Source organism: Lagenorhynchus albirostris, chromosome 19 (genome assembly GCF_949774975.1).
Source record: "Lagenorhynchus albirostris chromosome 19, mLagAlb1.1, whole genome shotgun sequence".
Classification (NCBI taxonomy): domain Eukaryota; kingdom Metazoa; phylum Chordata; class Mammalia; order Artiodactyla; family Delphinidae; genus Lagenorhynchus; species Lagenorhynchus albirostris.
In genome coordinates, this window is record NC_083113.1 from 31080278 (window position 1) to 31104044 (window position 23767).

Below are 23767 nucleotides of genomic sequence, written 5' to 3' on the forward strand. Positions count from 1 at the left end.
TGTGGTCATTCTACTAAAGAAGACAATGTATTACACTCTATAATTTGGGGAGATGGTCTCTTTTTTCTTATTTTTTGACGTTAGATCAATTGGAAACCCATGGTGGGAGAATTCCACATGGGTAAGGGAGAAAGAGGTCCAGTTAAATAGGAAATTCTAACAAGCTGCTTGAGTGAACACTGAGGCATGCCGGGATATTACATGTCCACAAAGAAAATATTAATTTTAAGCTCAAAGAAAAGAAATAAAAATGGGAATTTAATGGATGGGGGAGAATAAGGAAAAAGTGTCAGGATATTTATATAAACTGTCACGCCTGTGTTTTCGTGAAGGCTCTTGCCCTCTAAGCAGTCAATCAACACTCTCTCTGATCACAGACTTCGCTCTGATTGAGTGGGGAGATGTCAGCCAGGGAGAAAAACATGTGGAAAATCTGCGAACCATGTGTGTCATTCCTGATGTCAACATGGAAGGAAATATGGGAGAGACCTAACATTTGTGCATTTCCACTCCAGCTCCAAGGATGCTAAAGGGCACTGTTGGCTTTTAAAAGTATGTACTCCTGGGCTTCCCTGGTGGCGCAGTGGTTGAGAGTCCGCTTGACGATGCAGGGGACACGGGTTCGTGCCCCGGTCCGGGAGGATCCCACATGCCGCGGAGCGGCTGGGCCCGTGCGCCATGGCTGCTGAGCCTGCGCGTCCGGAGCCTGTGCTCCGCGACGGGAGAGGCCACAACAGTGAGAGGCCCGCATACCGCAAAAAAAAAAAAAAAAAAAAAGTATGTACTCCTTATCACCATTGTTCTTGTTGTTGTTTTTATGATAATGGTAATGATGATGAAAATACACACCATTCCACGTTAGCCCAACATAAATAAAACATGACCACCTGGTGCCTGGGGACTAATGGATCACCAGCAACGTGTGCGCAAGTAACTGTTTGGGAGTTTAACTTTGTGTTTCTTGGCGATGGAGAGCTGAAGACAGGCTCTCTTTTGGAAACACTGGGAATTTTTTTTTCGAGTCTTATCTCAAAACCTCTTTCCTGACAGGGTATAGAATTCAAGACAGCTTCAGACTAAGAGGTCAGGGAGAGCACCCGTCGCAGTTTTGTTTAGGGAATCATGTGTTGGCACGTGTGTTGGGGTACCAGAGAGAACAGCAAGCTGGTTGAAGCAGTATCAGCACTTAATCTGGGTGACACTGGAAAAGCCACTGAAACTTCTGAGCCCTGGTTTCCTGCAGAGTGAGAAGTTTGGCCTAGAGCAGCACTTCTCATAACATAATATGCATACAAATCACCTGGAGATCACGTCAAAATGCAGATCCTGGTTCGAGAAGTCTGGGAAGGGATCTGTGATTCTGCATTCCTAATAAGCTCCCTGATAATGCTGGCCAGGGACCACTCTTTCAGCGGCAAGGGCTTAGATGATATTTACAGCAGACGTCTGCTGCTTCTGCCTGTCCAGCATCCAAGGATTAGAGCATCTTTGTTCTCTAATCAATTACCTGATTTTCTTTTGGAGAAACACACACACTCTCCCCCTCTCAATTAGGGCACACAGATGGGATTAATGTTGACCCCAACCCTAGCTCTTGGCATGGGCCCGTGTCTTAGGCCTAAACAATCAGGGCGCTTCATCTCTGTGACTGGTTCATACATGGGCATATGACCCATGGCAGGTTCACATAACCTGGGCATATACCCATGGCAGAGCTTTTGCTGCTGCAGCTACCGTGAAAGTGACGCTGTCTTACCTGGGGTCACTTAACTATAACTAGGATATTAGTCAGAGACTCCAAGAAGCCACTTTATCACATCGTGGTAAACCCTGCCTGAAAATACTTAATAGAGAAGAGAGCAAAGCTGAGAGACCCAATGGCATCATTTGAACTCCTAGATATAGCCATGACTGCAGACGAGATCCCCGGCTTCTTTAGTTATACACGCTAGTCATAAATGTAACAGCTATAGACATGATAACACGTACAAATTGCCGCTTCATTATCGGTATTTTCTCCATCACTTTCTTAATACAGACCAGAGCAACATTTCTGTAAAGAGCCAGACAATAAATATTTTAGGCCTACGGAACATACAGTCTCTGCAGGAACTACCCAGTTCTGTGGCTGTAGCACAAAAGCAGCCATAGGTAATATATAAACACATGAGCGCGGCTATGTTCCAACAAATTTATTTACTAAAATAGACATCCAGCCCACAAGCTCTAGTTTGCCAACCCTGGTCTAAGACAATTAACAAAGCCTTGATTTGTAGTATCTGCCAGTTTCCATGGCATAAATACCTGCACCATGGCTGGTGGCAAGCTACCAATGTAATGTCACTGCATGCAGAGCTGGGAAAGGATGAACCACCAGGTCACCATTATATAGTCTCTACCATAGAGATACGGCAGAGATAACTTCAATAACAAAGGTAATAGTAAAATGTGGTAACCCTCTATGACCTTTTTGAACAGTTCAAAAGTGAAACAGAGAAATCAGGGTCCAAAGATATCACAACAGTAGATCAAAGTTTGGAAAGGGATTAACGGCATCTTCACGAACTGCAGTTTAAAATTCCAATGTATTAAACAAGTCCTTTTTGAAATGGTAATGCCTTGTACCTGAGTAGAAAAGACAATTAAGATAATGTGTTAATTTTCCCCTTGAATCTGACAGTAATATTTTGATCCTGTTAATTATCCAGAGAACAGTAAATGTATATAATATGATAGCTCTGTGCAGAGCTGACATGCTTTCCCTGGTTAAGTAGGCACACTTATCCTATAATTAGCTGCTTGGAATGCAATTTCCATTCCTCCCTGAATACACCCACTAAAAAATAAACCAGTGTGGCGGTTCAGCGCTGATCCAGCCTGGTTTTCCCCCTGGGAAAGTGGCCAATGATTATTTACTAAAACTTATCCTCCTTTCAAAACTATCAGAAAATAGCAGTCTGGTTGCTAATGATTTCTGGCAGGTGAGGGTTAATCAATGCCTTCAGATCACCAAAAGACCATGTCATTACAGCCCCAGCATGCTTGCTTTCTCCAAGGGATAAACTTATTGATGTCACTAGCTGAGCATTTTAATGAGAGTTCATTTCAAAAGGGCGACCTTTTAAGTGGGCAAGTCAGTCCACGAGGCGGAGAAATATGGACCCCAAATTATTTTCATAAACTGGCAAATAGGGTTTTTTTAGCTAATAGTATGAGGTTCAGAACGATACTTTCTTTGGAAAGGAAATTGTGGCTGGTTTAATCATGCATTTTACAAGATGTTTTATACATGTATTTATTCTTTTAAAACAACACACTCCAACACCTCTCCAGGAAGGCTGATAAAGGAGGTGAGTTCTTCCACTAGGATGGTAGCATGTAGGCTGTTACACAATGGTAATCTACAGCTCCCCATTGTATTTAACATGTTCTGTAAAAGCACAAACCATTTCTATCTTGTTTTATTCCTATTACATGTCTGTGTATCCAATCTCCTCCAGTATTTTCAACAAGCGTGTTAGGGTGGAAATAACACTGGGTCTGGGGTCAGAACATCCAGGTTCAGGTTCTAGCTCGTTCTATTTCTAATCGCGGGACCTTGAAAAAGACACAATTTCTCCAGGCGTCAGGTGTCCACATCTGTGAAGAGGATCATTGGGCCATCAAGGAAATACTTTCTAAAATACTGTACAGGGGTAAGGAATTGCTATTTTTGCCTTTGGATCCCTATGGAGAGGGTCTAGTTTATAACAGATGCTTTCAGATCTGCAGAATAAATAAATGCATGAAGGGATGCACGCATCCCTTCGTTTAATAGTCTTCAGACTTCAGATGAGGCTGAGTAGTAGATAGTTTGAGATCATGCACTCGGGGGAGCCTGGCTGCCTGGGTTTGCATCCCAGCTCTGCTACTGACTCAATGGCTGTGTGACCTTGGGTGAAATTACTTCATCTCTCAGGGCCTCAGTTCCTCATCAGCAAAATGGGAGGGTGGTAATAGCTCTTCACTGGATTGTTACAAAGGTAAAATGAGTTCATATAAGTTAGTTTCTTGGAGCAATGCCTATATAAGTATGAACTATTATTACTTTCATCATGATGTAGAAAATTTACCAAACAATATACTATGTTCCATACTCAGCACTTAATATTTCAGACCTATTTTTCCTGGGAATATGACACTAATAAGAAAATGTAGCTTCTCCTCTGAAGTTTTGCCTGGACAGTCAGGCCTTCATGGATGTATCACCAACCTCTTGGTGGTCATCTGCTCTCCTTTTTCTTCTCTCTGTGGCTTGGATCTGCTCATGGGATCCATTGCAAGGAGCACAGGCAAGCCTGGGGCTTAGCTAAAACCAAGGGATTAGGGTTGCGCTGTCTTGATGAATAATGACAACAGTTGAAGTTCAAGTTAAGCAAGCTTTGTCGAGGTTGGGAATAATAGGATCACTGTTTCACAGACCAAACAGTTTAGCTGTTTGTTTTACTTTAATGCCCAAACATGGGCTTGCCCCATGTTCCTGAAGAAGTCCAGCCACTCTCCTGGGGCCCTTTCTTCAATCAAAGCCAAAGCTCCACCTCTTGGGCCTGTGGTTGATGGCCCACCCTCTCCCCTGAGGAAGCCTTAGGGGTATCTTTAGCCCCTCCTCCAGGGCCCTGTGCCCATAGGGAAGGAACCCATCATTGACACGCCTATGATGTCACGCTCGTGTGTCCATTCATCCAGCATTCATTCATTCCCCCTTCATCCGCAACATGCCTGCATTCAAACAGCTCTTCACTCCAGCTTTTGGTCCTCCCATCGCTCATTCATTCACACGTTCACTGGATACCTTCTGTGTACCTGGCACCACTCCAGGCCATGGGAATACAAGAGTGAACTAGAAAAAGTGCCTGTCCATGTCAAGTACACATTGTAACAAGCTCCCAGATGATGCCCATGTGGCTGGACCACAGACTACGCTTTGGGTAACAAGGCACCAGATAGCAGGGTGCTGAATGCCGCACCCTCAAAATGAAAATGGCTTTTCTCAGACGCATGCATCTCTCAGGTGGTGATCGGTGCAGTAATCGGATCGAAAATTATCAGGCACGGGGAACATTCCCGGTCGCCCGAGTTCACCCTGCCTATTCTTAAACTCTCCTCCCAGGGAGAGACTATAGAAGGATGCTTTTTCTTGACCCATATTTCTTACTGTAAAACTAATTTGTGATAGAGGACCCAGATGAGGGCATACTTTTAGGACAGAGGGAGGTAGCAAGTACTCCTAAAATCACACCCTTCCAGCAGCTCTTTATTCCACCTCTCAGTGAATATTTATTTTCTCCCGACCCTGCGCCAGGCATTGTACAATCTAGGAATTTAATGGTGAAGAAGGCAATTCAAACCTCTGTTCCCACAGACCACGGGGAAGCCTGACCTAGCCTGGGGGCTCAGGAAAGCTTTCCTCATGAAAGCAACCCTTGTACTGAGACCTGAATGCTGAGAAGGGTTTAACCAGGCAAAGGGCAGCATCTGCACAGAGGGCAGAGGATGTGCAAAGGCCCAGTGTGGGAGGAAAGGGAATGTGTTTGAGAAACTGAAAGGCAAGAATGGAGAAGACAGCAGGGATGTGAAGATGGGACTGGAGATGCGACTGGAGAGGGTCAAACCAGGCAGATCTTCTTAGGCCCCATTAACGCCTAGGGGTTTCATCCAAAGAGCAATGAGAAGCCCTTAGAAGGTTTAGAATAGGCCAGACAAACACAATAAGTCACTCTGGCTGTTGTGATTTCAAAGGCCTGGAGGGGACCAGACTAGCTCTAGGGGGTCACTGGGGGCTCCTGCAGTGGTCTGGGCAAAGAACTATGGAGCTGGGGCTAGAGATGACTGCCTGGAATCAAGAAAAGACCTGAGGAAGGGCTGCCCTTGCCCTCAGGCCCATCCTGGGCTGCACCTCCCCCGGTACCCTCTGCCCAGATCAGCTATGCTCCGTCCCATCTTCTCCCTTTCAAGGCAGAGACCGGCGCCTTTCACCCTAGCAATTCTCCCTGGAGTCTAGTCCAGCACTTGGCTCAGCCCTGAGGAACAAGCGATCCGGATAATGAGATAAAACACAGAAATGAAACTGTTCGAGAAACTGCAAAGCAATGAATGAAATGATTGCTGGGTTAGTATAAATCGAATGTGCAAGGGCTGAAAATGCACAGAGTAAAGATGTGATTCAGAGGTGCTGAATTATTAACTGGAAACACATAGGGACTCTTATATAAGAGGCCCTATAATCCCCAGGAAGCAAACTGGTCTCCCCTAAGCCAAATATGGCCCAGAGGCCTCTTTTGTTAGGCCTGCACGGTGCTCACTAATATAATGATTTTTTTTTTAATTTTAGAGTTGAAATTAGATGCCAGTGTTTAAGAAGAAAATAAAACATTGAGAGATTTTTATATTAAAAACCTGAATTTCCAAATCCTACTGGGGGTAGCGAGAGCCAAGCTATATCCATCTGGAGCTGCACAACAGGATCTTCCCTCAGCCTGGGCGTGTGTCCTGCTTTCCAGTTGCCACAATCTCCACTGCTCCCTACTGCCTCACAACACAGAGGCTGGTGTCATTTGCTATATGTCATCACATCTGTGCTGTTTTGTTCTTAGAGCAAACAGAACTGTGACCTACTTCTCAGCCCCTTGTCTCTATCCTTGGTTGAAAGATGAAAGCTAGACAGAGACGGTAATGTGTTTCAGCAAAAAAAATCAAAGCAAGTAGGTTTTGATGGGAAAGGGAAGACTTTTTAAAGTATCATTTCATATGCAAAGAAAGTATATCAGTCTTATTTTCTCGTTTTGGAACCTGCCTGCACTTGGGTTTGGAACTGCTGATCCAATCCAACTCTCTTATTGTATAGATGCACACATGGAGTCCAGAGAGGTGCAGCAACCTGCCAAGGATCACACAGCATTAGAGAGCAGGTTGGGACTAGAACCAGTAGGTGGAGGGTACAAATCAGCAGATGGGAGGGGGGGGGAAGGAAAGGGAAAGTGACTGACAGGTGGGAATAACTGAAGGACTACCTGGGCAGAGGGGGGTTAAGTGCCTGAGTTAGTGAGTGGAGGGGCAGGAAAAGCTGGAAAAGAGGGATGGGAGAGAGGAGGGTTCTCAAAAGTCCTGAATCCAAGGTTCTCTCTGGGGAATTAAGACAAAGGTGATGGAGAATGACCAGTGTTACTTTGGCAGCAGCAGGACATACAGTAAGTCCAGCAAGGGTGCCCCTGCAGTAACCATGGTAAAAAAACAAGGAGAACCTGCCCAAAATGGTATTTACCAGCACAGACCCCCGTAAGTGGATGGGGATGATGAGGAAACTTGATCTAGCTCAAGTCTAACGGGCATGGCCTGGGAAGTCCAGACTCTGCCTTTTGCCTCTTTGGGGGTCAGCACTGTCTGTTCACCCTGGGACTCGGGTTGGAACGGACAGAACTGCTGGGACCTCAGTTAAGTTTGTTCTCTCTTGTTCTTGGTCAGGCAGACTCCTAAAGGGACACTTAAGACATCTAAAGACCAATATTCCTTTTAAAGCAGCTAACTGGTTGGAACAGCCTCCAATGTCATGCAAAACGTGACTTTCTTCACTACCTGGTTAATTTTTAAGTCGAGACATGATCATAAATAATGGAGACAGAGGACCATCTGTCACTCATGAGTTTCTCAATTGAGTTATTATGTTTGAAATTTCAGTTTGACAGAGACTAAAACACACAAGCTAAGGGCAACAAACAAAAGGACCTATAAGAGGTATATGCACCCAAATGTGTACTGCAGCATTATTCACAATAGGAGACATGGAAGCAACCTAAATGTCCATGGAAGGATGAACGGACAAAGAAAATGTGGTGTATACATGCAATGGAATATTATTCAGTCTTAAAAAGGACGGAAATCTTGCCATTTACAGCAATGTGGATGAACCTGAAGGACACTATGCTAAGTGAGCCCAGACCACCCATAACAGTTAACTAACCCTCTCAACTTGTCTTCATAATCCTAACAGCCTATCAAAATGCAAGCGTGGTATTTGTATTCAAACTACTGCATGATTCTCAAATTATATCATCCTGCTTATAGTTTAAGTTCTAAAGGCGTCAAATAATTTAAGGGATGCTTGATTACAAAGTGGCATTTGTTTGCAAGTCTCAAATCCCAAAAGATCATTTTTCCCAGAGCCTCCAACTAGGGTACATAGTATATTATTCATGATTACGACCATAGCTCTGGGTTATCAAGAAAGGTTAAAACCCAAGAAAAACAAACAGAAAGAAAACAAAAAGAAAAGAAAGGAATGTGTGACTATCAAAACCTATTGAGAAAAAAATTCCCAGCTCTTAAATCTAAGAGCTAAGGTCATCTCGTCTAAGGTTGAGGTATCTGGAAATTTCACTCATGTGAAACATCTTACTCCCACTGATGCCAGATTAAGGAGGTCTTCTTTACATTATTGCAGATGAATAAAGCACTGTTTCATTGTTTCTCAAAGCATTTGTAAGAGTGTGGTGACAGAGGAAATGTCTGCATTTGAAAGGAAATCTTAAGGGGTTGTGAAATTTCAGGAAGGTTCTTAAATGACCTAACCAGATGTTTTGAAGTCTGATACACCCTTAACCCAAACTGAAATTCATAAAAAAGTCAAAAGCAATAGAGTCAAATTGATTCTAAAATGCCTTTTCTAACAAATTTAACTGTTTACATCAAATGACTTTACTAGGGCCTCATTCCAACTGGGAGAGAGTATACAATGGGATGGGATTCATCATAAAGTTTGAAGAGGAAATGAAATTAAAAATTCGGGTAAGTCCTTAGTGCTGGCTAAATTAAGAATCCACATTTCTGAGGCTGTATGGAATCATGGTTAAGAGCCAGAGCCTATAGCCAGACTGCATTTTGATAAGCTGTTAGGACTATGACTAGCTCTACCACTAGACTCCTAGCTCTGTCACCTGCTAGCTGGGTGACTTTGAGAAAGTTACTTGACCCCTCTGAGCCTCAGTTTTCTCAACTGTAAAATGGGAATAAAAATGGTACCCACTTCACTGGGATGTTGTATGGATTAGATGAGATAGTAACGTGCCCAGAGCATAGTAAATGATCAGTAAATTTTACCTATTGGAATTATTTTATTTTTTTAATATTAGCAATATTATGTAGACAATGAAATGACAGGGATACTGGGTTTTTTAATATTTAAATGTAAGACATTTAAATATTAAAAAATATTATTTCAAGGAGGAGGAAGAGAAATAAGGTTGTCTACACCTCTCCACCCAAGAAATAAAAATCCTGAGGTAAAATGTGGTTCCTTTAGTTGGTTTGTTTATTTTGTGGATGAGGAGTTACTTAAATTTGAACGGGTTTGGTTTGGTACACACCCTTTGAGACATGCACCAAAAATGTATACGCAGAGTCACACAAAATAGTACTGAGTTGCGTCCACTCCAGGTCTAGCCCAGGGTTAAGAGGACCGTACAAAGTCTAAAGAACACCAGGCTGGGGTCTGGAGAACTGACTTGCCAGGTTAGTGTGATACTAACAAGACTGCTATCTTGAAGGGTGACCCTGAAGAATCAAGTCAATTCTGCTCTCTGGATTTCAACTTCCTAGTCCACAAAATGAGTGGGTTGAACTATATGACCAATAAGGTTTCTTTAGGCTGTAACTGCTTACATGAAGCTGTGGTCTCTGTTCCAGGGAGAGACTTGGCTCTGGACTTGACCTCTGGCAGCACTACGGTTCTGGTCCAAAGCCAGCCACACACTCCATCTACACTGGATGCCTCCTCAATTCCCGCTGTTGGTCTTGAGGGACCCAGGCAAGAGGATGTGAATGGACAGTCCAAACCCATGGCCCCTCTGGGAGAAATCACTCAAGTACGTGACCTGCTGCTTCCAACTCAAGTCACAATCCCCGGCACACGCAAAGCCCTGCTTATCCCACTGGAGAGGAGGGTGGGAACCACTTTATTTAAAGCAGAGCTGAAGACATAAATATTCGAGAAGCAATAGCTCCTTATTTTGGAGGACTCTGGAATGAAAGTCCAAGGTAGAAAAACAACACAACAACTGCTAGCATTTCCATTCTGAATAGACAATATATGCCAGGAGCTCTGAAATAAAGATAGTGTGATTCGTTTATTATTCCTTCTCTTTAAAACCTGCATTAATTCTGATTTCTATTTAAATAAGAATGATTAAATTTTATCAACTGAGATGGAAATATTGTGATAAACACTGGCTCGTGGCCAAACTAATCTCCCAAGCCCACAGCTTACGGCCATTGTCTTGTATAGATATTTGAATGGCAATGGGCTTTTATCAGTATTTCTAAAGGCACTCATTTAATTATGTGGTTGTAAGGATTTTCAAAACCCAAAAGAATACCATCAATACATATTCATTTCTTGGATTAATTCAACATTAACATCAGAAAATATTGTTATTTAAAGGATGCTAGTACTTGGTTTTGCTTTTGCAAAAACTGAGGCATCCAGTTCTGGTTGCAATGGTGTCTTTTAAAACGTTCCATCGAACTGAAACTAGGAAAATGCAATGCACAGTGAGGTAAGGCTGGAATTTAGAATTATAGGGATTAGAAGGAGGACTCCACAAAGTATTCTTTAACAAAGAATACTTCATAGAGGTTGGACGGTAGCAAGGAAAAAAAACAATCCCTGAACTAGGAAATTTGTACACATGTGCGGATCTTGTCAATCAAATGTAATATATTTGAAAGCCTCAGGAAAAAAAGATTCAAGGGCAGGGGCTGTCTAGGTGTTTCCTGCCCCAAATTTCCATACCCAGAAACTTGAGCGATCTAGATTTCATCACCATAGGGGATACTGCGTTTCTTCAAGAACTGATTAAAAGATACAAAAATACACCTGACATGTTTAGCATTCATGTTTCCTCCAAAGTAGGTCTTTATTTTTCAACATTATGATGCATCTGTTTGGGAAGCAAACACTCACACTCTACCTTAAGCTTGGGATTTCTTCTTGTATCAGGTTGGCTGAATGGGACAACTCCATTCATTGGAACTGCGACCCACATGGTTTGTGTCTGCAAACTCAACACCTACTACCCTTTTTCTCATGTGTCTTTCAATCTGACCAAACCACCAGGCAACTCCTCCCGTGCTGATCATTTGAGGGGAGCCAGGTAGAGACGGGGATTAGATAGGGAGGGGAGGAGAGAGAAGGGGAATGGAAAACGAGCCAGTTGTCAATCTTGTTAAGACGGATCTACTTTGGGTTACCAACTGCCCTGGTCTGAGGGGTTTCCTGGGATGAAGAACTTTGAGTGCTAAAACCAGGACAGTCTAGGGAAAGCGGTTGGTCCCCCTACACTACTTATCTTTTGGCTTAAGCTTCCAGGTCAAGCATTCTAAATGTTCAAACAAGCTGGGAAAGAGGAGATATTTAGATTTGGTTGAAGATTACTGAGAGGACCACCTGTCACAACACAAATGCTGACTAAAATTCGTAGAGGACATGTATTTTATAGAATCGGGGAGGTAAAGAGGACTTTTAAAAACAATTTCCCTGGGCTTCCCTGGTGGTGCAGTGGTTGAGAGTCTGCCTGCCGATGCAGGGACACGGGTTCGTGCCCCGGTCTGGGAAGATCCCACATGCCGCGGAGCAGCTGGGCCCGTGAGCCATGGCCGCTGAGCCTGCGCGTCCGGAGCCTGTGCTCCGCAGCGGGAGAGGCCACAACAGTGAGAGGCCCACGTACTGCAAAAAAAAAAAAACCAAAACAATTTCCCTCAGAGCATGCTCAGTAGAACACTAATTCCATGGGATGGAATTTTAGTGAAAAATGGTTTAGAGATCAAATAATGCTACTTAAAAAGGTTCCTTTATTGCAGGACTTATCAGAGCCTTGAATAAGCTAACATTCATTGTTCATTAACATGTTTGACCACAGAATCCTCTTTCCCAAGAAGCATCTTAGGATAGCAGTATTTGGAAGATCCTACTTTAGGAAGCACCACTCTAGGCCAAAGTCCTCATTTTAAAGATGGAGAATAATACTCCGGTTTGTCTAGTTACAGGCAAGGCTGGTGCTACAGCAGTTTTTCAGAGTTTAATGTGCACAAGAATCACCTGGGCCTCTTGTTAACCTGCACGTTCTGATTCCACAGGTCTAAGGTGGGGTCTGAGATTCTGCATCTTTCACAAGCTCTCAGGTGATGTTCACGCTGCTGGTCCATGGACCACACTTTCAATAGAGAAGCAAGTCTCCTAAGTTTATGCTTGTCCCACTGCCTTGTAGCCCCTTTGTGAGTGGAACTAACTAATTCTCCTATCAAAGCAGCACCCTTGCCTTATTCTGGTTTCATTTGCTGAGTTGATATCTCCACTTCTTCAAAGCTACTCCCTGTAGTGATAGGACACATCGAGATTAAGGAAGTATTTCCTGGACCCTAAAATAAATTTTCTTTTTGCTCTATTATAAATTAGAAACAGATAAAGCTTGTCACTAAGAATTTGGAGGCTCTATACAGAAATTTAGATCAAAAGTTATTTGAAATCATTGTTTAACTGAGTCAAATCAACAAAGGACACTTTCCATGACCATTTCCAGGTATTTTTTAATTGTTCTTGGAAAAACATGGTATGCATCTAATGAAAATGTGCCCAGTAATTGTGCAACTAACTGGCTATTGCCATAATATGAATAGACAGTGACTAGCAGATGCTCACTCAGCATGCAGATTTTATGCTACAAGGAAAACGTACCCACCCCGATACTTCAAAAGCTTTTGTACCTGCATGTGTACAATCCTCACATTATCGCATCATATTGTTGATGTTGCCAGGAAAAGTCAGCTTATTGAGATGGTATCTATATAACAGCCATATGCCTTGTCAATTTAGGGCAGGGGAGGGATGGGTAAGGAGGAATGATCCAAAAGGAAGAAAAATGACTTGCTTATTGACGAAATTTTTACTTTGCAACAAATAGTTGTGACATAGTTCAAAGGACAGATGATGTCTGTATCTTCATGACACTGAAGCCAACCACAGGTAAACAGAGCATGCTGGGTGGTAAGCGGTTAGAATACTATTCCTGTTTACAGGCCAGCCTCTCCCCACAAAAAGCTGATCTCAGACATTTCACCCAACCTGGCCAGTCACCCCAGAGATCTCAGCCAGAAGGGACTGAACTTCCCAGGATCCAGATGACTGAAGGGAGAAGGGAAGGCAGATTCTACTGCCTGGAGACTCAGCCCCTGGACACAAGAAGCAGATTCTAAGTCCAGACTGAAGGCTGGGGAGCCTTCACCTAACTTTTAGTTCCCATGCAGAGCGGGACCTCAAAGTCCCCACATTCAAGCTCTATCTTTGCTGCCCACTAGCTAATGCATCATTTTTGGTCTCCTCCCTGTGAAGTGGGAAATAGCAGTCACTGTCTCACAGAGTTAGGAAGGTTAACTGAGAAAACTGCATATATTACTTTGCATGTATTACAGGGCAGATGTTGACAAAGCTGAGCTATAGTTTTTTGGTTTAGGTTTTTATTTCTTTAATTACAGTAAGAAACTTGAGATCTACCTTCTTAAAAATTTTTTTAGATTTATTTTATTTATTTATTTACTTTTGGCTGCGTTGGGTCTTCGTTGTTGCGCACGGGTTTCCTCTAGTTGCAGTGAGGGGGGGCTACTCTTTGTTGCGGTGCGTGGGCTTCTCATTGCGGTGGCTTCTCTTGTTGAGGAGCATGGGCTCTAGGCGCACAGGCTTCAGTAGCTGTGACACATGGACTTCAGTAGTTGTGGCCCACGGGCTTCGTTGCTCCGCGGCATGTGGGATCTTCCCGGACTAGGGCTCGAACCCGTGTCCCCTGCATTGGCAGGCGGATTCTTAACCACTGCGCCACCAGGGAAGCCCCCTTCTTAAGGTTTTAATACAGAATTGTTCACTGAGTTATGTTTTAACAGTCAAACTTACATCCCATTTTGCTGGTTTCATACATTCTGATCATACATTTGTTCACACATTACATGGGTTCCTACTGAGCACCAGCCTTGTGAAACACTGGGAAGTCAAGGTGAAGAAGACACTAGCCCTGCCCTCAAGGTTCTCTTGTGGGTTCTTAGGGAGGTTGACACTGAAATCAACAATTATGATACAGCAGGATGACTTGCATTGGGAGGAAACGGCGTGGTGGGTGTGGGGGAGCATCTCACCAACCCCTGCAGGGGAGCAGTGGGGAGGAGTCACGGAAGAGTGAGGAAAGATGTCCCAGAGGAGGAAGCTCTCTGATCCCTCCTCTGTCTCCTTGGCTGGCTCTTATTCCAATGCCTGAAGCTATGCACAGATCCCAACCCGATCCCTTCTCTTCTCAACCTCATGCTCCGAAATGATATCATCTCTTGTTCCACGTCTATGCTGCTGACCATCAGGTCTGCATTTCCTACCTTGACTTTTCTCCCAAGGCTCAGATGTGATGAGCTGGGTTCTCCAGAAAGGAGTAATGCCTATGAAAGATAAAAGTGGATGCGTTATTTAGTCATTGCTGTGTAATAAATTACCCCATAGTTACTGTGGGTCAAGAATATGGCGCAAGTTAACTAGGTACTTCTGACTCAAGGTCTCTCACGAGGCTGTAATCAGTGTCAGCTGAAACTCTGCTCTTATCTAAAGGCTCAAATGGAGAAGGATCCAAGATCACTTATATGGTTATTGACAGAATTCAGTTCCTTGAAGGCTATTGATCTGAGGCCCTCAGGTGACTATTGGCTGGAGTCTACCCTAAATTTCTTGCCTTTCCATAGGGCAGCTCACAATATGGCAGCCTGCTTCATCAGAGTGAGCAACTGGGGGAGAGAGCAAGAGAGTCCTAGGGAGACGGAAGTCACAGAAATGACTTCCCATTGTTTTTTGGCTGATTTCCATTTATTAAAAGTGAGTCATTAGGTCCAGCCAATAGCCAAGGAGAGGAGATTACACAAGGGCGTGAATGCTGGGAGATTGGGAATCATCGGGAACCATCTTAGAAGGGAGACTGGTACAAAGGAGGAAGCAAGATTGGACCACAATGCAGAGCTGATACCAGTGAAAGGAAAAGTGGGGAGGAAGCAGGATTAGGAAGAAAGAGCCTCAGAACATAATGTTCATCCGATAAACTCTTAACCAATTCAACAGGAAGCTCCAGAACAACGGTTGCCGTTGGTGGAGTTCTGCATGGGGCAAAAATGGCCAAGACCTAGAGACTGCCTAGGAAGAGCATGGTCTTGGCTGAAAGCTGAGGTGGATTCTGAAGGCCAACAAATAGAGGCTTGAGGTAACTGCCTTCTTTGTAGCTGAATGGCAAGTTCTTTCTGGAAGGGAGATGTGAGTGGCACACCTTCGAGGCCCCCATCTCCACTGCATGTAGATCAATGTTTTGTACAATCTAGGCACTCATCAAATGCTTCCACCAAATTATCAAGTGCATAACTTACTAATGATGCTTATTTAAAATATCAATTATTTATTATTTGTGCAAGAGGAATATTCATAATCACACTGAGACAGTAGCCAACTGATGAACCAGTTATGCAGTCAACTAACAGGGCTGTCTAACCCTTTGCTGCATCTTCAAAAGTTTAGTTCTTTCCTGCTTCCTCCAAATGACCTTGGCTTTGTGCATACAGCCTTAGAAAAGAGGCCTATGTAGACCAAGGTAGTTCTAGATCAATGGGTTTCTCTGACTCTTGGTTTTACAAGCTTTCCACTGAGAACAGAAATGCCCCAAAGTGCTGATGGTTGGATTGTGATCATGCAGCCCACCTGTGGGAAGGACTTCACACACCATTAAACACCAGGAGAACATATATTATTAAATCTGTCCTCCTCCATCAGGTCTTCTCCATTAAAGGTTTGCTAAATAAAGGTACCATTTAGCCAAACCAATCTTCACATGCCATATCCTGGGGCACCCTCTCTAGTGAAGTGTAACTACGTTGTAATATCCCGTGAATATCTGTTTAATGTTAGTTGCTCTTCTAGACTATAAGCTCCACGAGGGTAAGCACAATGCTTTGGATGTGCAACATTCAGTACTGGTCTGGCAGAAATGCAGGGACTCGACGAATGAATGAATAGTGAGATGCATGGCTCTTTGACCTGTTTTGGGAATCTAGATTTTCGTGCATCAAACTTGGTCTGGGAAGGAGGTGCCCTTGTATTCCCGTGCTCCTTGTGAGGCCAGACAGAAGAAAGCTCATCTAACTCCAGGGCTCTGGAACAATGTGCCCAGTTTGGTCAAGTTAATGGTCAGGTTACATTCTGTTGCAATTTTGCATGTTGAAAAGCTTTCTAAAATATATTAATCTAGCTATCCTGTCAACCGATATTCATTAAGCACCTACTGTATACCCATCTAAGCAATTTATGGCTGTTGGCTGACCGTCTCTTTTTACCTACTTATCCATTTATTCTCCTTCTCACTTTTATGTACTTTATCCAACTATATATCAATTCATTTATTTATGCACACTTTACCTTATTCCAATATGTATTGGAGGTGGTTTATAGAGATCCATATAATATACCACTATAATATAAATTATGAGTAGGTGAAAAGGAAAAGGAAAAAGCATAAACTCATTATGTATGGACTGAATCACTAATCATTCAAACTCTTACTGGCAAAAAAAGTGATGGACTGGACTCTACGGATCACAGCAGGTGCTCAGGTGTAAGACTGGGGCAGATCTACCATAAAAAATTCTTTGTGGAGCGTTTTCTTCATTTAACCATTGGAATAAATCTTTCTAATGCTCGTGTGTGTTTTAAAGGGCTTTGAAGATTTCAGGTAGCTCATTCATTCATACTTTTTTGTTGTTCTTTTGTTTACTAAGCACTTACTAAGTGCTGGGCACCGTGCTAAGTATCACGGTCTAAGAAAAAGGGTGCTGAGTGCATGTGTTTTTACTGTTAGGCTCCAGGTCTGAGAGTTATAAGTCCTGAGTTCTCTCATGGCTCTGGGGTTGCTTTATTGTGTGACTTGGCTGAGTCTATCCCAGTCTCTGGACCTTGATGTCTTCATGTGAAAATGATGGACTAAGCGAATATTCTTAACTAGATCTAAAATTAACTAATATAGGACAGGCTGGATTGAAGCAAATCAATTCAGCAATTCTTTTGGTCCCATCCCATTCCTCAGCATAGCTTGAGAAAACTGACTCCTGATCAGTGATTCCCGGAAGCTGTATTTTTAGCATTTTATCCTCAGCTGGCATGCACATCACATGGAAGTGTTCCAAAACCCCAAAGTGATGTTACCTAATGAACCCTTTCAAAATATTGTGACCTAAATAATAGGTGCTTCTATCATGGAAGTGAACTCTCAGAATACACAAGGATTTAAATGCCAACATCCTATATTAAAAAAAAAAAAATAACCAGCGCTAATTGAGCTTTGCCGACCGGCACTCATCTAAACGTGATAATGCATCATCTCATTTAGTTCTGGCAAAGCCCTATGAGACAAGTTTTCATTATTGCCCCCATTTTACTGATAAGGAAACTATGGAGCAAGAAGGTTAAGCATTGGGCTTCCCTGGGGGTGCAGTGGTTGAGAGTCCGCCTGCCGATGCAGGGGACACGGGTTCGTGCCCTGGTCCGGGAAGATCCCACATGCCGCGGAGCGGCTGGGCCCGTGAGCCATGGCCGCTGAGCCTGCGCGTCTGGAGCCTGTGCTCCGCAACGGGAGAGGCCACAACAGTGAGAGACCCGCGTACCACAAAAAAAAAAAAAAAAAAGAAGGTTAAGCATGATAACTTATGTCGCAGACCGGAGATGTGAGCCCAGGGAGTTGGACTCCAGATCCAGGCTCTTCCCTCTCACTTGACCACACATCTTTCCATCCAAAGACTCATACCTGTAGCCCTTAGGTGCTCTGTTAGCTTGTGGCTTACTTTTTAAAAATGCCTTATTACCTATAATCTGTTTCTGATGCTTCTAGCTAAGAAAATAATCTCAATGTAAACAAATATGAGAGATTCTTTTCAGAACGGATTTCCAACTCCAATAACGTGATTTTGATTCTCAACAATAAAGTGTATAAAGATACTATTACTCTAAACCTGGAGCTGGCAAACTTTTTCTGTGAAAGGCAAATGGTAAATCTTTTAGGCCCTAGAGGCCATAGCTCCTCAAATCTGCTATTAGAGTGAGAAAGCGGCCAATATTTAAACACGTGATCATGGCCATATTCCAATAAAACTTTATTTATGGATACTAAGTTTTGAATTTAACGTAATTTTTATGTGTCATGAAGTACTCTTTTTCTGATTTTTTTACAACCATTGAAAAACATGAAAACCATTCCTACCTTGGAGGATGAACAAAAACAGGCAGGGAGCTGGATCCAGCCCATTGGCTACTGTTTGCCAATCCCTGCTCTGAACTGCTCACTGACATCTGATTCAACCTTTGGGAACAAACAAGGCTTTTCTTAAAAGAAAAATAAAACCACTAGACACTCGGTTTTCTAATTTCTTTGCAATATGAATCTCTGTTTTCTTGGTCAAAATGTGTCCTATTTTCCTAGAGATTTAAAATTCTACATCAATAAATATTTAACCGTCAAGAAAGTTAAATTCCCCTTCTACTTTGGCTGTCAATAAGTGGAGCTCAGGACCGTTGTCTATACTTGTTACAAAATTCAAGACAAAGTAAAATATATATTCCCAAATATCTACAAATGCACACATGAAATATAGGTGTATTTTAAAGAATAACCTAACAGAAAGTACTTTAAATTTCACAGCCGCTGCTAATGCAGGCAGCTAATCCTATTTACATTCATATTAGCCTTGGTATCTTTTTCCCTAAGATTTACCTATTTGTATGCCTGCATGAGTTAAACTGCCTTTTGCATGATATCAGTACTTTTGTAATTTAAATCTATAAAAGGCAATTTCTTTTAAATATACTTCCTAACAGTGGGTGAAAGAGGCACCAAAGTTATTTGAGGGCTGTACACCTCGGTGAACATGTGTGCTGAACTCCAGGCAATATGCAGAATGTGGGAATTAATCTTATACTGTAGGAACGGAATAGAAAATGAAATCAAAGCTGAGAAAGAAACAGCCTTTGAAAAGGACCACTTTGCCGTTATCGAAGGAAATGGTGTGTTTTAGAATTGGTATTTAGACAGGTGAAACTTTCTCCCTTTCTGTAAGAGTGGTGAAGACTGTTTGCTTTCTTCATTGTGATATTTTTACATCCCAAATAACTTTAGCCACCTGGTAAGCAAGTTTTACGATTTAATGTTGGTGTTGGCTGATAAACAGAACACGGTTGACAATTTGGTGACCAGGGTCAATTTTAAGGTGTCCACTGTGACTCCCCATGGAACATGGAAGCAGTGTAAGCGGGTACGTATTGAGGGGCTAGGGGTGAGACTCCAAAGATACAGAACAAAGTGTATCCAGCTGGAGCTACATTTTTTTCTTCATCTAATTCCTATGAAATGTTCACCCTCACCATCTCCAGTTGACATAAATGAGATGCAAGTAGGTTAATGTATAATCTTGCCCCAAAGAAATAGTTTCTTCCAATATGTAGGGCACACACATCAACATGCTTCTTTTCTAAGCAGGGCTGGGATTTTTTTAGCAAAATTCACTGGGGTTGGGAGGGCGGGAGGTGAAATCCGAGGGGAGGGACTTCCAGATGCATGCCCTCACTTCTGGTTACACTGAGCACGTCCTCCCAGGAGAACTGGCCCTCGGGTTCACTTCCTCTGACGCTGGTCAGGGCATGTCTCCCAGAGCTCACCAGGTCATGGGCTTGAAGGAATCCATACCAAATTTCAGTCTCATGTAGAAAGTCTTCCCACAATGAAGCCAGGAAAAGACACAGTTCCAAACTGCGCATCCAAGGTAGTGGGGCTGGTCAGACGTGGGGCCTGAGACCTGCACAGAATTAGCCCCAAGCTTCAGATGCACCTCGGGAACGGAATGTCCCTCCATTTAATCCTAAACTTTGTGCTATTCGCCCTTCTCCAACTGTAATGTCTACAGAACACCATGTATCTGGATGGAAATGGGGCATTTTGTTCACTACCCAGATAATTACACAAAGCTTCAGCCACTGGTTCATGACTCCTAAGAACCCTCACGCACACAAGTACACACACACACACACACTCAACCAAAATCCACCACCCTGAAAGGAGCCATTATAAATGTTTCATGTGAAACTTTCAAAACCCATCAGACTCACCAGAGTTTTCAAATTAACTCCCTTATTGCCCAAGGGATCGCTCTGAAAGAGATTTCTCCAGCCTCAAATCTCCTGAAGAAAATTCTGAATTTGAAACAGAATGCAAATAATGCGTTTTGACTCCCTAATCAACAAATGGGATCAACTTGAATTGATTAAGAACCTTTGAAATTAGCTGTCTTTAATTCTCTCCATGGCCTGCTGCTGGTACTCTGAAGATAGGAGGGGAGTGTGTGTTGGAAAGTTTGGTCTCATTTTTTTTCAGAGCTCATATAATGGTCTTTTCTTAAAAAAAGAAAACACGTTTTAAAAATTTTAATGGTGACACAACTCTAAGAAAGCAAGCATTCACCTGGTGCAATTATATGGCTTTTCATGAAGTACATTTCCAATAGTTGGCTGCATGAAACCTGCACAACTTTACTGAAACAAACAAAAATCATAAAATCTGAAATGAATGTATAAATAATATGCAACTGTCTAGACAGTATAGGTCACTTGCAAAGAGAGCAGGTAGGGAAAAAATTGTCCATCAGTCAGACAACCATAACTGATTCTGATGCTAAATAATGGTGGAGATATTCAGCATTCTCTCTATGCGAAAGGCTTCGCTGAGCATTCTCCTCTTCCCAAGCCAGTGGCCTTCTGCTTATCTAGTGCTTTATGCAGTCTGGAAAACGCAATTACTATTTAAACATTAAAATTAATGCCCAAAGAACAGCAGTTGAGCAAGGCGGGGGGAGGGGTTGCCACTGACCTGTGTGATTGGCCTTTGGTAAAGCAAAAATAGCCCTTCTAGATCAACAATATGAGATTTCCATACCCACAGAATCTTAAACAGATGTAGTTATGGAAACTTTAGGCTAGCAAAAGACCCAAACACACACACTCAAATTTCATGGAACTTTTTTACTCTCCAGTAATAATGTGTAAGAATAGATTCAAGTCCTTAAATAGTATACTTTTAAAAAATTTATAATAATCTGTGTACATAGCAAAAAAAAAAGGCTTGAAACTCAACCAAATGCGTTAAATAATGATTGCGGGTTTTTAGCAGGCTGGAATGTGATAATCTCAGCAGTCACAGAGCAGGGCGATGGCTGCGACCATCACTGCCCTCCCAAACTATGAACACAGGTGAGGTTCACCAGCTTGTGCCTAGGGGTGGGCGTTACCAACCAGCTGGCTTGGCAGCCCCATGGGCCCACACTCTCTTTGCAAGAGGAACCCAAAGGGAGGCTACCATGAATTAGGCCTAATGCCTGCAGGAGGAAAGACCCCTGCTCACCTTGCCAGGGAGAAAGTGGGTGGGCAGACAGGTGTCGGCCCTGCTCTGAGCTGAGCAACCATACTGGCCAAATGGGTCAAACCCTTAGGGAAGACGATGATAATAAAATAAGAAGAAGAGTAACAGCCGCCATTTATGGAGCGCTTACTAAATGTCAGACACTGAGCAATCGTAAAGTCCTGAGTCTGCAGGACTGTCTCATTCAACCCTCACCGCAATCCTAGGGAGCTGCTCTGATTTATTATCCTCATTTGACGTCGGAGAAACTTGAGGGTCAGAGCAAATAACTTGCCTGAAGCCAAACACGAATAAGTGGCTGAGTGCAAGTTTGATTCCAGGTTCCTTTTTTTTGCGATACGCGGGCCTCTCACTATTGTGGCCTCTCCCGTTGTGGAGCACAGGCTCCGGACGCGCAGGCTCAGCGGCCATGGCTCACAGGCCCAGCTGCTCCGCGGCATGTGGGATCTTCCCGGACCGGGGAACGAACCCGTGTCCCCTGCATCGGCAGGCGGACTCTCAACCACTGCGCCACCAGGGAAGCCCTCCAGGTTCCTTTAAAGCGAAGCTCACCTCTTTCCCCGCGTGACCTTTTGCCTCTCCGGCTGCCCCCCCTCGGGGCCGACTTTGCCAGGAGATGCTGCGGGCACCGCGCCCCTGGGGCCCATAGCACAAGAACGTCCGCTTCTTGCAAGAAGCAAGATGCATACTTTCACTATGTTGGCATAAAGACAAATATTTCTCTTCTACGCAAGCAGTCGTAAAATCTCATTTTCTTTTCTTTTTTTTAATTAAAAAGGGGCCACGAACCGCAATGTTGGCGCTAGAGCAGAAGAGACTCCCCCGGCCTTCCGCTTCGCATACCTGGCCAAGCTGAAGAGAAGGGCGGTGGCCGCTCCGGAGGGATTCTGGTCCCGAAGCCGCGGAAGGGAGGGCGACGCTGCGTCTGCGAAGCCCAGCAAGTGGGCGCGGTTGGGCTCCGGTGCCCTCGCTCCGCTCTGGGACTCCTCCGAGGCCTGCAGGGACACGGCGGCCTGCTGCGCCCTGGCCTGGAGCGATCTCTCGAAGCGTCGGGGACCCTCCTTCCGCTGGCGGCCGCCTCACGCAACGCGACTCGGAAGCGTCCTTGCAGCAGCCGCTCTGACTTCCGGGTCGCGGCCACCGGTGCCCCGTGAGCCCGGGCCTCTGCTCACTGGTGTATGAGACGCCCTTCGATGCCCAGGTCAGCCCCCACCAGGCCCGCTGCCGCTACCTGCAGCCCTGCTGGGCCGACTTCCTGGACCGGATCGCAGATGTGGGCTTCGTGGGCCGCTGGTGGCTGCCGGGGTACCAGATGCGCGACTGCGACCTCAAGGCCCACGAGTTCCTGCACCTGCCGGCACATGTGCACGCAGTCGGGCCCCACCAGCTGTACCCGGAGGCCAACGAGCGGCTCTTCGATGAGGAGAAGCCCAAGCCCGTGGTGCTCACCGCCTATCACGTGGTCCAGGCACTGTGGGAGGAGCAGGTCTTAAAGCAGGAGAAGAAGGACCAGGTCGCCCTGAGCCAGGCCGACCCGCTGGTGCCATCGGAGGTCGCGAGATGAAACCCAGTCCGGCCTGGGTCCGGACCGGGCTCTGAACCCCGGCAGACGGCTGGCCTGGGACTGTGCAGTTGGTGTGTGCAAGCCTCAGGTGCAGAGTGATAGAAATAAATTACGTGTAGTGTTCTCTCCCTGGGATTTCACAAAATTGGGGGCCTCTGTCTGACCTGTTCCTTGTGAGCTGAAGCTAATTCATAGAGCCTTCTTGGTCTGGGGGTTGGGGAGAGCAGAGCGACATGCCATGTCATGTTTATCACTGCCAGAGTTGGTAAGGAGCCTCCGACAGAAATAAGCCTTTTTCACTGGGCTTCACGGTTCCCCTGACTGAGGTATCACAGTTGTTAGGTGACTCCCAGACTCTCCTAAGAAACTTCAACTTTTCATTTTAGATTTTGAACTGAGGGCTTTCCTGGTGGCGCAGTGGTTGAGAGTCCGCCTGCCGAAGCAGGGGACGCGGGTTCGTGCCCCAGTCCAGGAGGATCCCACATGCTGCGGAGCGGCTGGCCCGTGAGCCATGGCCGCTGAGCCTGCGCGTCCGGAGCCTGTGCTCCGCCACGGGAGAGGCCACAACAGTGAGACGCTCGCGTACCGCAAAAAAAAAAAAAAAAAAGAATCCGCCTGCTAATGCAGGGGGCACGGGTTTGATCCCTGGTCTGGG

General features: G+C 44.4%; 1 pseudogene; it reads left to right on the forward strand.

Moving 5' to 3' along the window:
- Positions 1–23112, forward strand: part of LOC132509152 (mitochondrial import inner membrane translocase subunit Tim29-like) — a 95387-nt pseudogene extending 72275 nt beyond the window's left edge.
- Positions 23113–23767: the final 655 nt, after the last annotated feature.